General features: G+C 47.9%; 1 long non-coding RNA gene across 1 annotated transcript; it reads left to right on the forward strand.

The window, feature by feature from the left end:
• Window positions 1–13,374: 13,374 nt before the first annotated feature.
• LOC144888325 (uncharacterized) lies at window positions 13,375–13,598 on the forward strand. Its single transcript, XR_013620919.1, has 2 exons — window positions 13,375–13,454; window positions 13,553–13,598. It is a non-coding gene; the product is annotated as an uncharacterized LOC144888325 (long non-coding RNA).
• The last annotated feature ends 1,515 nt before the right edge of the window (window positions 13,599–15,113 follow it).

Raw genomic sequence — 15,113 nt, forward strand, 5'->3', positions numbered from 1 at the left:
ACTGAAGCCGCCTCCCGAGCTTGCCTGCTGCTGTGAAGACCTAACTGGGGAAGGCCCTCCCTGGCACTTACCCCCTCTATGCCCACCTTGGCATCGGGCAACCCGGGTCCTCTCCTGGGATCCTCGGGCCCCACTCACAAACTACAACTAACCGGCTCCCAGAGCCTACCTGCGGCCTCACCTGGCCGACAAACTACCAGTGGCGGAGTGCCTCAATAACTATACTCACTAATTAAGCCACACGCCCAGCCATGTCACTGACTCATGCACCCTACAAAGCACTACTTGCTACTACCTGCACCACAGGTGTCAATATCCATGCAATTTACGTATGCCCTCTACCTGGCTTTACACTACCCCCCCACCCCGGGCTTTCACGAATGGGTTCCACTCTCCCCCATTCGATCCTTCGCACCATGCATTCCACACCTTTTATTCCACACCAAGCATTCTCACCTTTTATTCTGCACACCGAACATTTGCACACCATGCAATTCGATTCACACTACACCTCAACACAATTCCATTTATTTTCCACACACAATTCCTCAAACACACAGCATCATCTAGCTAATTAGTTTCCCCTAAAACTCGTGCTTCCCCGTCGTCCCTTTCAACTAAGCACACCCTTTCCTTTAACATCCACCTAAACTCGCTACTTCCCTCTATAGTTCAGGTGTCACTACTTAAATCTCAGTCGCTACTGTCTTCTAATTCCCTAACAATTATCATAGCCCTCCCTCGGCTAACTTCGGTGCCCCATGGAGGCAACCATTGCTGGCCCCTCCATGGGCCTAACACTGCCATCCCCCTAAACTAATGCTGATGGACCCCCTCGTGTGAGGAATGGTCACACTACCATTCCCCCACGTGGGGTACACTACTCCCCCCAGTCCTCTAAACTATGAGCCTCTCCATGTGGATGTATCTTGTCACGGCCCGACCACGAAGGGCCGAGCGATCCATGCGGGTGGTAGGTCGCCTGTATGGGGTGTCCATCCGGCATTTTCGATCCAAGGGGGGAGGGATTGATGGGCCCAGGTGCTGGGCTCCATCCCTGCATGGGGCCTCACGGTCCCACGCACGATGACCCATCCGGCCACGGTCAGAGCACCGCACCCGATAAGGTGCATGGCTCCGACAACCCGAACCTCCCCTTGAACCCGGCCGATTGGCCTTGCCGCCATACGGCACCAACCATACAGTGCGGGGGCCGGAGGCACGAATCGTGCACGCCGGTCCTTGTGAGACCGACGCCGCACCGATCCCCTCCGGTCCCTGCAGCACACAACTCACCGGGGGCTCGCGCACACTACTCGTCCCGCTAAGCTCTACCCCGGTCTGTGTCAATGCATGAGCCGCGTCCTCACCACGCGCGACCCACTCCACACGCGCACACCCAGGCGCACACACGCCTCTCACACACTCTGTCCTCACACACTCTTGTGCACACTCTTTTTCTGCACACTCCGGTGCACACTTTTCCTCCACACACTCGGCCATCGCACACTCCAGTGCACACTTTTCCACCACACACTCGGCCATCGCACACTCCAGTGCACACTTTTCCCCTACACAATCGCCCATCACACACTCCGGTGCACACTCCTCCCACACACTCCGGTGCACACTCCTCCTACACACTCCGGTGTGAATTCTCCCTCACGCTCCGGTGCACACTCTTTTTCACACTCCGGTGTGCATTCTCGCTCACACTCCGGTGCATACTCTCTCACACCGCACAATGGGCCCTTCGCAAATCGTACCACCCTCACCCGTACACCGCACAATGGGCCCATCGCGAACGCCTGGGTCTCGCATCTCTCCCAAGCGCGCGAGCACCCGTTCGCGCCAATCACATTCACGCCATTTTTACTCACCTCGAGGCCCTCCTTCTCCGCCAGCACCTGCAAACTTTTTATTTTGTCAGCAAGCACGGCATCACGGTGCAAACACGAACTTTGTACATGTTCCATTTCCACCTCCCGTGATTTTCTCCCTCTCTCCCGTCTCTTCGGCCCCAATTATTTCTTTTTCTACCACGACGATCGTCGGCACCCCTGAAATTTCCTTTTCCAACTCAACCCTCGCCGGCGCCCTCAAAATTTTATTTTCCAATGCGACGATCATCGGCCCCTCTACACCCCGCGTCGCGACTCCCATAGCCCCGGTCAACTTGGCTGTCCTTCGCTCAAGCTCGCTCCCCACGCGTTCTCCGCACCGCGTCACCTCGTCGCGTTCCACCGCGACCTTCCCGCTCAGCTTGCGCCCAATGTCCTCCCCCATTTTTAAAATATCCCTCTTTGACACTGCCCACATCTTTTCCATGTCACACCTGGATTCCTTTATTTCTTCCCCCAATTTTTCCATTTCCCGGGTGGATTTGTCACTCATTTCTTTCATGTATGCCATCATTTGCGTCATGAGTAGCGGCATGTCCAAACCCGCTGGCACCGCGGGCTCGGCTTCCGCCACCACGTGCGAGGCGTCGCCATTTTCCTCCCCTACTGCCGCACCCTCATCTGCTTCCCCATCTTCTACCAACCCTTCCTGCTGGTCCTGGGCCATTAATTCTTCCTCGTCTAATATCCCCACCCGCATTTGACCGTCTTGGCCAGCCATCGTACGAATATAAATTTGCTTTTTAAAAAAAACTAAATTTCGTCCACTCGTAATTTCTGAGTGTGTGAAGTGCACTCTAGGTCCAATTATCCCACTCCTGACACCAATTTGTTGTGGATCTCTCGAAGCCCGTCGACGTACCGAGGCGGGGTTAAACCCCTTTTCCCCCTCTGGTCTTCGAGTGCACGAGGCCGAGTCGCCACTCCCGTAGGGAGCGTGTGGAAGGGTATCGGGTCGATTCCACACGTACCTTCGGTACCCACGCTGCCACGAAAACGGGGACCTGACCTCGCACAAGCCACACTAATCGAATACGCCCGAGCGGTTTGCGTATCACGTGACTCATGCCGTTACTTTTATTGAACCCGATTCGAGCGGTTTTATTTGTGCGATGCTAGGCCAATGGTGAAATGACGGGAACAGTCAAATGGAAGAAAGAACAGGTTTATTTATAACTATACAAGACGAAGAGACACAGAACAGGCTTAATCAGTCGTAACTTATCCCCCGGACGAGGGCCCACTCACTCACGCAGGGAAAAGGAGGAAGGACAGTTCGCGCTCCAAACGCACCTTGGCGCCGGTCGCTCCCGGACAGCTCGCCAGGCGTGGCCCTCGGATGTTCGCGGCACGTGTGCTGGGAGCGCAGGCAGGAGACCGTGCGTCTGTGGCCCGGAATGGATCGTCCTCACGAGCGCGTTATCCACAGGCAGCAGCAGAGGGCAGGGCACAGGGATAGTTCGTGCACAGAGGCTATAACAAGCAAGGGACTTCACTCGTGCTGTGACAAAAGCTCTGACTGGGAGACTCTGACCGATTCTGATGCGGGGGGCTCGGGGCAGGGTCTTACATGGCCCCTCCCCAGCCTTACCCGAATGTTCCAAGCCCCTCCTCTCGCTGCCGTTGTGAGCCACTCCCCTTGAGCTCCGATTGGCTGCTCGCCACCGACCGGCCACTCCCCTGCAGCTCCTCCCTTCGGCCTTGCCAGACTTGTTCCAGGCCTAGCACATGGCATTCCAGCCCAAAGAACACCTAACTCACTGGCCTGCTCAACGCAAACTAACACAGGAAAGGAGACGACGCTTACATTTAATAAGAAATAACTGAAATAAAGCGAGGCTACATGTTGTGGTGCAACTACCTACGAGGGGGGTCATCCTTTATTCAAAAAACCGCAACAGTATCTTTTGTAACACAGTAAAAGTTTATAATTGAAAAAAGTTGGATTTACTAGTCGTTAAAGCCGATGTTTCGGCGAGTATCCACCCACCTTGGTCACGATGGGTATTCGCTGAAACGTCGACTTTACCAACTAGTAAGTCCAACCATTTTCAACTATAAACTTTTAGTTTTAATGCGACTGGATGAAAATAACAACCTGCATCAATGTATATTTTGTGATTACATTTTCATTACTTAACCTAAAAAATATATGAAGGAACAGGATTATTTCAAAATTATACAAAAAATGAATTACTTTACAAGATTGATGAGAGAAAGGAATATAAAGTGTGAGGGTGATAATGCACTTTTCCTAACAACAGAAGAGATTGATAAAATTAGGATGATGTTCCACAGATTAATGATATATATATTATTCACAACTGTCATTTTAGGGAGAACATCAACTCAATAAATGATATAAATAAAATAATGGATTTTTAGAAATCAACCTGAACTTCAGATAAACTGTAGAGTTTAAAAAAAAAACTTGCAAAAAGTATTGTCTTGTATCTACCCTGTAGTGAACACCACAGGTCGACATGGATGACCAAATGAGCTTTAACTCCAAGGTGTTAAATCCAATGGCAGACCTTCGTTATACGCAAGGGGGTTTGGGGGAGTAGTGGGGGAAGAGCCACGAGCGCTTCCCTGGATGGGTCCACCGGCCGTCTTCGCACCAGCGATGATTAATTCAAAACCAACACAGGATTTAACTGTACAAAAATGCCGGCTTTATTAAAGAAATGCCGGTAACAAAATAATGCATGATAAAAACTATGATTCCTAAATTGCACGTCCCCATACAGACCCGTATACACACAAAGGGAAAAATAACTGGAAAATAAATGTGTTATTTTGTGGGCACTTCGCTCGGAGCGGCTCTTAGCTCTGACCGCGTCAGGAATCGTCCCGGATCGTCACAGGCCTCCACGTCCTTGCGCAGGAACCACAGGCTGCACTGCCACAAGCGGGAACTAGGCCTCGCTGTGCAGTCTGCCCCTCTCCCGCCGAGCGCGAAGTCAGCAGGCCACGCCCATTCCACTCGCCCCCGCTCGTCCCCGTCAATCTTGTTCAGCAACACCGATGTGCCAAGGAAAAGAAAAAAGCGGACGTGCTTCCAATCGGAACCCCGTGCCAAGAGAGCACGCAAATGCGCCCACCTTCCACCAACACCTCCAAGTCCAGCTCAAGAGGCACCGTATCTGTGACTGTTCCTTATGAACTCCAGATGCCGAGAGCTGATCTGAACAAAGAGCGAGAGAGAACCAAAAAGGGAAAGTTCGCGATGGAGTCCCGAAGCAGAAAGATATACAAAATCGTGACCGTTCTCAATGAATGTCCTTCGATCCAGCGGACAAAATGTCGGGGACACAATCCTTTGTACTCAAGACTCTGACGTCATCCTACGACGTCTGTGTGTCTGCTCCTATCAGCTGTTCCCATCTCATCGGTCTTGGTGTCCCAACCAATCTCTGCTCTTTGGGGCATGGCCTCCCAGACCTGCCTGCTTGATGTGGTGATGTGGCTGCTGGCAGTGCCAGCGGTATTGTTCAATGTCTTGTTCCAGTCACTTTTATTTTGTGTTATAAATGCGCGATTTCTTGCTCGTGTGTGTGCTGCATTGTCATAAGGAACCGAGGAAAAATAACAGAGGCCATTACATTCAGGGGATTAATTACCCATAATCCCTAACTAATTAACCCCACCCCTCTCATGAGGACACTTATACGCGCTGACACAACATCCGGTCTAAACAGATTTCCTACTTATATATGGGGATTCCTCTTCTTCATATCGACATACGGAGCATGGTAATCTATACAATTCTACCTGGACTAAGGTATTACCTACCCCCCACAAACGTAACAGTATTTTCTAAATATGTCAACAAACCACAATTTTTTTTTTAACCTCTCTCGGAGAGTTAGATAAAATTTAACAACCATATAAAATATTCTGAATTCATTAAGATGTCTAATAGTTGGTTCAAGCACATGTGGAAAAACTGTTTGCTTTTAAAGATACTCCTTACTCCAAACCTTTTGGATTATGAAAATTTAATAATTTTTACACCCAAGTATCAACTACTCTCACAAGGTTTTAATACGGGTCTTCAAAAAGAAGACATTATTGGTTTCTTTCAACTTCAAAACAAACGAAATGATTGTCCCATTGCAGATATAATATAACTATTTTGGCATCATACGATAACATGCAATTTGGTGTCCGTCTGTCTTACTTTTTTTTTACCGCGATACATCCGGTTGTTACTTAACCAATCGCAACCAAACTTGACAGGGGGCCTAAGGGTCACACGGCGGAGATTGTTGCAATTTAACTTCTCCCCCTCCCCAAAGGGGATTTGCACTTTAGACAAACTCCGTGTTGTGGTCTATATCCGTATCAAAATAGCTTATCGTGGCATTTCTCCAAGGTCGCTTCTAATAAGAAAAGTAATAACAAAACTAAAGATAACATCGTAATATTAATTACAGACTTAGCATTTAATATGGAATTTTTTTTTTTTCTTGACTTGGGTTTACTTTCTTAACTCAGTATATCAATCTGGTGAGTTTCTTTTACACTTCGGTGATTTATTTGTTAAAAGAACCATGTCACTGATTGTCTGTCGCAGCAAGAAGTCAACAACAGGATTATATCACAGGTGGCGTGACAAAATGTAAGGACAGGTACATTTGACGATTGGCTTCACAATCGGGTATATAAGGGTTGTTGCGTTCTGTATTAGTGGAAAACAACTGCTGCACGTCTCCAAAAGTTATTGCCGCTTCCTCTGGAGATGGTCCGTCAACTCGACAATGCTGTTTGTCATGGAGTGGTGGCTTTACGAAATTACGGCATGAAACAGCGTGCTATTGCTCGGCAGTATGGCATCACTCAAGGTCAGGTGTCAAAGATCCTGAAACGAAATGCTCAGAGGGGTGTCCCTACTCCAAAACCGAAGCCAGGACGTCCCCGCAGAACCACAAGGAGGGATGATCGCCAGCTGCACCGGTTGGTCCGCAATGGCCGTACCAAGTCAGCTAATCGGTTTAGGGCTGAGTGGCAGCAACTGACAAATGTGCCTGTATCCAGAAGGCTAGTCAACCAACGACTGGTTCAAGCAGGCTATCGTGCCAGGCGTCCCCTGAGAAAGCCATGCCTGACCAGCCAACACCACCAGTGCCGATTGCAGTGGGCCAGAGAGCACCGTCAATGGCAGCCAGGACACTGGAATCACGTGATCTTCAGTGACGAGTCTAGATTTCTGGTCTATCGTCAATATGGCCGTGTCCGAGTGCGCAGACAAGTGCATGAAGCCTACAACAAAGATTGTATAGTGCCAAGAGTCCAAGCTGGAGGTGGTGGGGTGACCGTTTGGGCTGCTTTTCATGCAGGGGGAAAACTGACCTGGTTGTTCTGAATGGAAACCTGAACCAGTTCAAGTACAGGGCCATTCTGGAAGAAACATTGCTTCCATTTGCTCGTGCAGCCTGTTGAGGAAACTTTGTCTTCCAAGATGACAATGCACGGCCTCATCGTGCTCGCATGATCCAACACTTTCTTGCTGACCGTGGTGTAGAGCATATGGAGTGGCCTGCGATGTCCCCGGATATGAATCCGATAGAGAACTTGTGGGCAGAATTAACGTGTCAAATCGACCACTTGGACCAGCAGCCGACCTCTGTGCGTGAATTGCAGCAGGCTATTGTCACTGCATGGCAAGCGATTCATGTCCAAACCTTGGCAAATCTCGTGAACAGCATGCCTCAATGTGTACGTGCTCTCCTGAATGCTCGTGGGGGTTACCCGAAGTACTGAACTGTAATTTTACTGTCCGTAATCCCAGTCGTAATTGAACTTTTATTTTTGTTAAAAAATTTTTTGGCTAATGTGCAAAATAAAGAGATACTTCTGGAAAACGCACAGACGTTTAACACAGTACTGTCCGTGAATTGAGTTCGATATCAGTTTACATCACTTTCAAGGATCAATTTATTTTGTTTCGAAATGTCAAATGTGGTTTTTGTTTTTTTTAAAGGTCACATTAACAAAATCTAGAATAATTTCAACATAATTCCAATGAACTTTTGGTTCTAAGTCATCTTGAAAAGTAAGTTCACCCCCCCAAAAAAATATTCCATATTAAATGCCAAGTCTGTATTATTCCAAAACAAATTAATATTAATAATATCCCATCTCCTAAAGGGTTTTTTTCCTCCTTGGACAAACGCCGTGTAAATGCATATAAATAGCATATCATGGCTCTTCGTGGAAAACCTTTACTGGAAGTAAAAGGAAAACATTACAAACCACAAACATGTATGATTACCTTTTTAAACAGTCGTTAATGCTGTTTAACACTAAACTGAAAGGGAGGAAATCCGGGGTGTGTTTAGTTACCAAGCAGTTAGCTAGCGCTTACCAAGGCAGCTGTTCCTTAGCAACGGTTTTGAATGGAGTGCTTGCTTGAATGCTTAAGCCACTTGGTGAGCGCTCTACAAGAAACTTGGTAAATATACACCCCTGATGTTCTTGAGGCCCGACCTTAGATCTACTGTAATCTATATGCCCCAGAGAGGAATGACACTTCCTGCCACTCCCAAAGGGAATGGGTGTACTAGTACTCAAAAATGTAAAAAGAAAACCACTCCCTCAGTATCTTGTGATAATACGGATTATATACCGTTCCTTCACCCCGAGATTTAGATAGATCAAAAAAGAATGTCATTATCTTTGATGATTGTGTTAATGAGAGAAATCAAACGGTTATGGATATAAACTACTACACCAGAGGGAGACATTCTTCTCGTCTTAGCCTCGTATTTATCTTAGCCAATCATATTTTCATCTCCCTCGTCGCTCGAAAAGAAATAATGGCAATACTTTCAATTTTATTCAAGCTAAATTCAATAGATACAAATAATGTTTGGAGAGACAATTATTGTTTAACATTTTGTAGTAAAAAAGGAAAACTTCAAATTTTGAAAGATTTTAGTCAAATGACTGAGCAAGAACTTGGAGACCGGAAAATTAGAATATGATGATCCAAGGATTACTCCAACAGCTGGGATAGGTCAACCAACCTCCTGATTATGTTGTGAAGGCTATTCAAAACAATGAATATTCAACAGATTCTCAAACCATAGCTGCTTTCATACCAACAGAAGAATCAGCACAGTTCTATCTTGTGAATGAAAAGGTGTTGATATTTAATGATGAATTGATATTCTTGAGTTCTACTCGATCCAAAGTTAAATTGACTCTGAGATTAATGTTTCTCCAACAAAAGATGGTCTCCAAGGTTCAAGTTATTTTGATGAACCGTTGAATACAGAATATTAGGATGATAGAGTATATATTATTGATTTACTAGACTCACTTGATTATGGAGTTTCTGTAGCTGGTAGAAGTAAGAAGAAGGAGAAGAAGAAACATATTATTGTGGTTATGTCTAAAAGACCCCGGGGTGACGCACTCAACACAGCTATCCATGGCTTGTCGGATTCAAGGTCGGAAGTTAGGGAGCGGGTCCAATCCTCAGTTAGATATCTCATAAGGAATTCTGTTTAGCGAGGTAACCTTTCCCCTCATATAACAAGGGGAGGGAAATTTGTTGGTTGTGGCTTCAGGTTCACCCTCTCTTGCCCCTAGCCCCCTCTAACCTGCCCCCCACCCCCTGACGTCCGACGAATCTACATATTAGGGATTTTGGGATTGTATTTGAGTTTTGGGATTTTAGTTGCTCTCAGGTGCACTCTGATTGTCTGCTGACCACATTGGCTACATGTTCGAAGGGGCAGGGGGAACCTTTGTTTCGATTGTGAAATACATTTTATTTGTCTTTTCATTATTAATTTTGATTGAGATGATGATTGATGAAACTGGTAGCTTTGTCAGCTTAAAGTGACATCACTTGCAGAACAATCCATTTTAATTCACTCCGAAACAAGAATGTCTTTTGTAGTAATTAAATCGTAGCATCTGAATTGGTTCAGGAACTCCAAGGGTTGTTCGTGAATATTCACGAGTACTAGAACTTATGTAGCAATCGGGAACAGTTTCCCTTTATACTGTGTAAGTGTATGTTCATGAATACCGCGAGCAGTTCTCGTTATACTTTCCATGTATATATTGTTGCAGCCCCGGGTTCCGGGTCTAATAAGAGGGGGGTAGCCTCAGTTCTCCTCAACCTTACCAGGCCTGAAGCTACCGCACACTATTAACTTCATGCCACAGCAGGTTGCTAATCAACTGTGGATGCCAACCAAGTTAATCACATGCTTCAGTATCCACCGTCTTATACCGTTTAACTGAATGTCACATGACCTTTTGGCCGGGATACGTGCCCTCGGCTATGCACCAATCTGATCTTAATTAGATCTTTAATGAGGGCGGCCAAGCACATACTTGGTACATGCCGGACTAACGTACCAATTAGTTGGGGAATGATAATCTCGGGAATCTCCACTGTATGAGTAAACAAATCCACCATTTGCTACATACAGAAGAATGAGAAGGTGATCTGAGAAAGTGTTGGGGCAAGCGCTGTACCAAGCACTAAAGTGGTCATTCAGTTCCAGGACGTCCACATAGAAAGGAGGGAGAAAGCTCTCAATATATTGCTGGAGGACAACTCACAGAAGAACATACCTTTAATTGGACATCTCATTCACAAAAAAGCAAAATGCATGTATGCGTATTTGGCTGGCGTGTGTGACGTGAGCACGAGTGATGCGGGTCTGGACATGATTGATGCGGGTGCACTGAGTGATGTGGGCACGAGTGGCCCCAGTCCATTCCAAGCGAGCAGGAGATGGTTTGACCACTTCAATAAGTGGTACGCCTTCTGTGACATTAAACTGTCAGGCAAGTGTGCCTCTGTGGACCAAGAGGTGGCCAAAATGTTCCCTGCCCAATTTGAGCAGTTCATCAATGAGAAGGGGTACATGCCAGGGCAGGTGTTCAATGCTGACAAGACCAGCATGCTTTGGAAAAATATGTCAACGCAAACTTTCATCTCGAAGCGAGAGAGGACATCATCGGGGTTCAAGGCTGCCATGGACCAGATATCTCTTCTCCTCTGCGCAAACGCAAACGCAAAAGGGGACTGTTTGACGAAGCCCATGATGCGACACCATTTCCTGAACCTGCATGCTCTCAAGGGCAAGAACAAACACGCTGCTTGTGGTTTGGAGGGCTAACAGGAAGTTGTGGGTCATGGCACCAATTTTGTTGGACTGGTTCAATAACGTTTTCGTCCCTCAGGTGGAGAGGTACCTGGCGGAAAAAAACCTTGCGTTCAAGGTTCTTCTGCTCATCGATAACGCTCCTGACCACCCAGGAGTCCTGAAGGTGGTTCAACCAAACATCGAGGTGATCTTCCTGCCAACCAATAACACCTCCCTGACCCATCCTCTCAACCAAGGGGTACTTTCCACTTTCAAAACATATTATATCCACCGTACCTTTTTCCACATTTTGGATGTGATGGACTTCGACCCAGAGCTCACGATTGGGCAGTGTTGGAAGGGGTTCAGCAGAGCCCACTGCATCGGCGCAATCAAAGAGTCACTGTGTGAAAGGAGAGCCTCCACCATCAACACCTTCTGGAAAAGCTGCGGCCAAAGGCAGTGAATAACTTTGCAGGCTTTCCTGACAACATGGAGGAGAGGCATGAAATTGCCAGGTTGGCATGGCAGGTTGGAGGGGAAGGCTTTGATGACATGGAGCTTAAGGATTTGGATGATCTTATTGCCTCGCATGATGAGGAGCTCACCGAGGACGAGTTAAACACCATTATCAAGGTTTCCGAGGAGGAGGAGTTGGGTGGGCAGTGATGAGGAGGAATAAGTGCCGAGGTCCAACCTCATGGTCAAATTATTGGTCAGGTGCTGCGGGACATGCAATTGCCAACAGGCTGAAAAATGCCAACCCAGTCATGGAGCGTTACTTCAAGTTCAAGAGGGGATTGGATGACATGATGCTCTCAAACAAGGAGCTACATCGAAACCTGTGGCAATCTGCCAGGCAACTTAATGTCGATGACACATTATTTTCACCTTTGTCCCTCCACCGCATGAGCATCAGCACCCTCTCTTGCCTGTCCTGCCTCTCCCATCTCTCCTGCCTCCCTTTAGTGCATGACTCATCAGTGACTTCACCTGCACCCTCTTCAGAGGAGTTTATTGAGTTCACTGGATTTTAATTCTTCATCATTATCATTTGAAAAGTTGCGTGTGTTTGTGTAAATTTAGAAATTTTGAAACGGTACCTGCTGTTTTTTTGTTTGTTTGTTTTTTACGGTGTAGCCTATAGGGCAAAGCCGTCTAGAACAGTGTTTGTCTGTCTGTGTGTATGTATGTATGTCCCCTCAAACGTACACCAATCAGAGCTGAGGATCTGGTCACGTGACAGGGGTGATGTGATGTGATTACATCTGTGATGTCATTATGGCATATGACGGCTAACTCCACACACCGCCATTTTGATTTATATACCGTGCAGGCCAAACATATCGTCGAACCTGTCACATATCACAATCACCATGCTCTACATTTACGTTTTTCATTCAGTGGAAACACAAACAAACCGATTGTTAAAATGACCATCAAATATCGAAAGCATCGGCGTTACGGGTCTACCAACACACAGTACATATAGGCCACAGGCTTCATGCCTTCATGCTTCACCTTCAGACTGCTTCGGACAAATTAGCCCCGGTTTCTTAATACAGTAACATCGTCTTCGTAATAATAACAACAATAACGTTAATAATAACGCATTCTGAGTATTACATGTCCCCTACCCAGCACTACCCTGTGCTCCCAGCACACATGTCCATGTCTGAGTATTACATGCGCTGCAATACATGTCCCCTACCAAAGTTCAAAGTGCCATAACTTTGTCAAAAATGATCGAAACGTCGTGAAGTTCGAACTTGATCTGTAACTTATCATGAGGAAACCATGTACCAAGTTTGAAATCATTAGCATTAAGCGTTTAGAAAAAAAATCGGGAAAGCTGTTCTTTGTGTGACGGACTGGCGGACTGACGGACTGACTGACGGACGGACAGACGGACGGACAGACGGAGGAACGGCGTGCAAACCTATAGTCCCCTCCGGTGTAAACCGGTAGGGGACTAATAATAATAATAATATAGTAAATATAATCATGACACTGCAATCCCTTTATTGTGACTGCAAAGTTGCTGGATTGAAGCGGTGTAGGGTTGGTTCAATTTTGAATTGAAACATATGGAATAAACCAGTGTCTCAATGAATGCAATCTCTTCACTTCCCATGGTGACAGACAGTTTGGGACTTACAGTACTTCAAAAAAATACTTACATTATTTGCTAACTGGTATCCCCACCCACGTCATACTATCCTTGTCAACTAAAGTATCAAACCCGGCTACACCGCTGTTCGACTTTCGGTCTTGTTTTACTTTCACGGTGTAGTGAAATCGTATTCGTACTAATGCTGAACCCAGGTGATGATCGTTGCTCGCTGACACCGCTAGGGGCGTGGCTATAAGACCCGCTGCGGTCGGTGCTCAGGGGGACTTCTCCTGTGACATGTTACATCTAGTGGACTCGCTAACGGTACGCCTGCATAGAATATTAAGCTTGCTTGCATTGAATGTTATGGATGGACCCATGTGATGCCAAACCTTATTCCTATTGCATTTCCTGTATTACAGAATGATGTCATGGTCTTAATGGAATTAAACCACCAGATGGACTAAAGTTGTGGACCCGACTGGTTTTTCACAACACTTAATTCCATTAACGATCTACCGACATGGCGGGCAACAAGACGCTGGTGGTCACACCATTCTGCGCCGACCCGCAAGCCTCGGATGGTGGATTGCAACTGAAGCACTGGCTGAAAACGTTGGAGAACCATTTCGCTGAGCCTGAGACCGAGCCGACGGCTGTCGCGAAGCTAGCAACGCTGCACTCCAAAATCGACTACAAGGTGTACAATAGCATCGCACAATGTGCGACGTACGACCTCGCGATTGCGGAGCTCAAACGATTGTACATAAAGGAAAAGAGCCCGGTGTATGCTCGGCACTTGCTACTAACGCGACGCCAGCAACCCAACGAGCCGATGGATCACTATGCCCAGGAGCTCCGGCAACTCTTGCTGGACAGCACCCGGGAGCCACGGACTCATGAGCAGGCTCAGGATGACCTTCTCCTAGACGCCTATGTCGCTGGGGTCTCCTCTCAGGACCTAAGGCTCAAACTCCTGGAGAAGACCGACCTGACCTTCGCTGCGGCACTCGAGCAAGGAAAGGTACACACTGAAGCGCGGTTGCAGTCGAACGTCTATGATCGCACGCGCCTCTTGGCGGGAACCTCGCTCCACGCACGGCCGGAGAGTGCTACCGCCGAGGGAGCGGAACTGCTCGCGGAACTCCAGGATGCTCCGGAGGAGGATCCGGTCCTGATGGCTGCCGCAACGGCCAGACCCAAGGCCTTACGCGGAGCCACCTGCTATTTCTGTGGGGGACAACGTCATTCCCGGGCTGTGTGTCTGGCTCGGGACGCCATATGCCATTTGTGCTCGCAAAAGGGGCACTACGCAAAAGTGTGCCGGAAAACCGCACGCGGCTCGCGGCTGCGCGCGGCCTTGAATGGGCTCATTGCGGAGCCTACGAGCCGAGCTCGGAACACTGCGCCTTACCCGGCTTTGAAGGACAGGGCCCCTCTTCGCGGGACCCTGGTCGCTCAATCGACCTTGGCGAGAGTCACCGAACAGCCACAACAGTCTCATCCTCAATCGGGCATGGCACATGCGTCCTTGACCAGACTCCGGGCCACGCGAGGGGCTTTGGAGCCTCGCCAAGCCCCAGCGGTACGTTCTCGTCGTGTCTCTCAAGAGCGTATGGCGTCCACTGGCGGCGACACGAGTTCGGTACCAACTACGGTGGCCCTCACCCGTCAAACGGCGATTTCGAATACTACGGAGGCCCATACACATCAAACGGCGATTTTGAATCGCAAAACACCGGAATGCATGGGAAAGCTCTCTGATGGCTTTAACGGATTCCCCATGGACAACGAATACTCCGGCAACGACCGCAAAACTGCAGATTGCATGGGAACACACCCTGACAACTTATACGAGACTCCACGGGCACCCTCTGACGCCCGGAAAACTGCCGCTGGCATAGGATCCGCCCGCGAGGCGAGGCCGACCCACTCGGGAGGTTCGGTCCCACTCCCAGCAGGCTCGTCCGGCCTGGCTCAAGC

This window comes from Myxine glutinosa, chromosome 11, assembly GCF_964187855.1.
Source record: "Myxine glutinosa chromosome 11, kmMyxGlut1.1, whole genome shotgun sequence".
Classification (NCBI taxonomy): Eukaryota; Metazoa; Chordata; class Myxini; order Myxiniformes; family Myxinidae; genus Myxine; species Myxine glutinosa.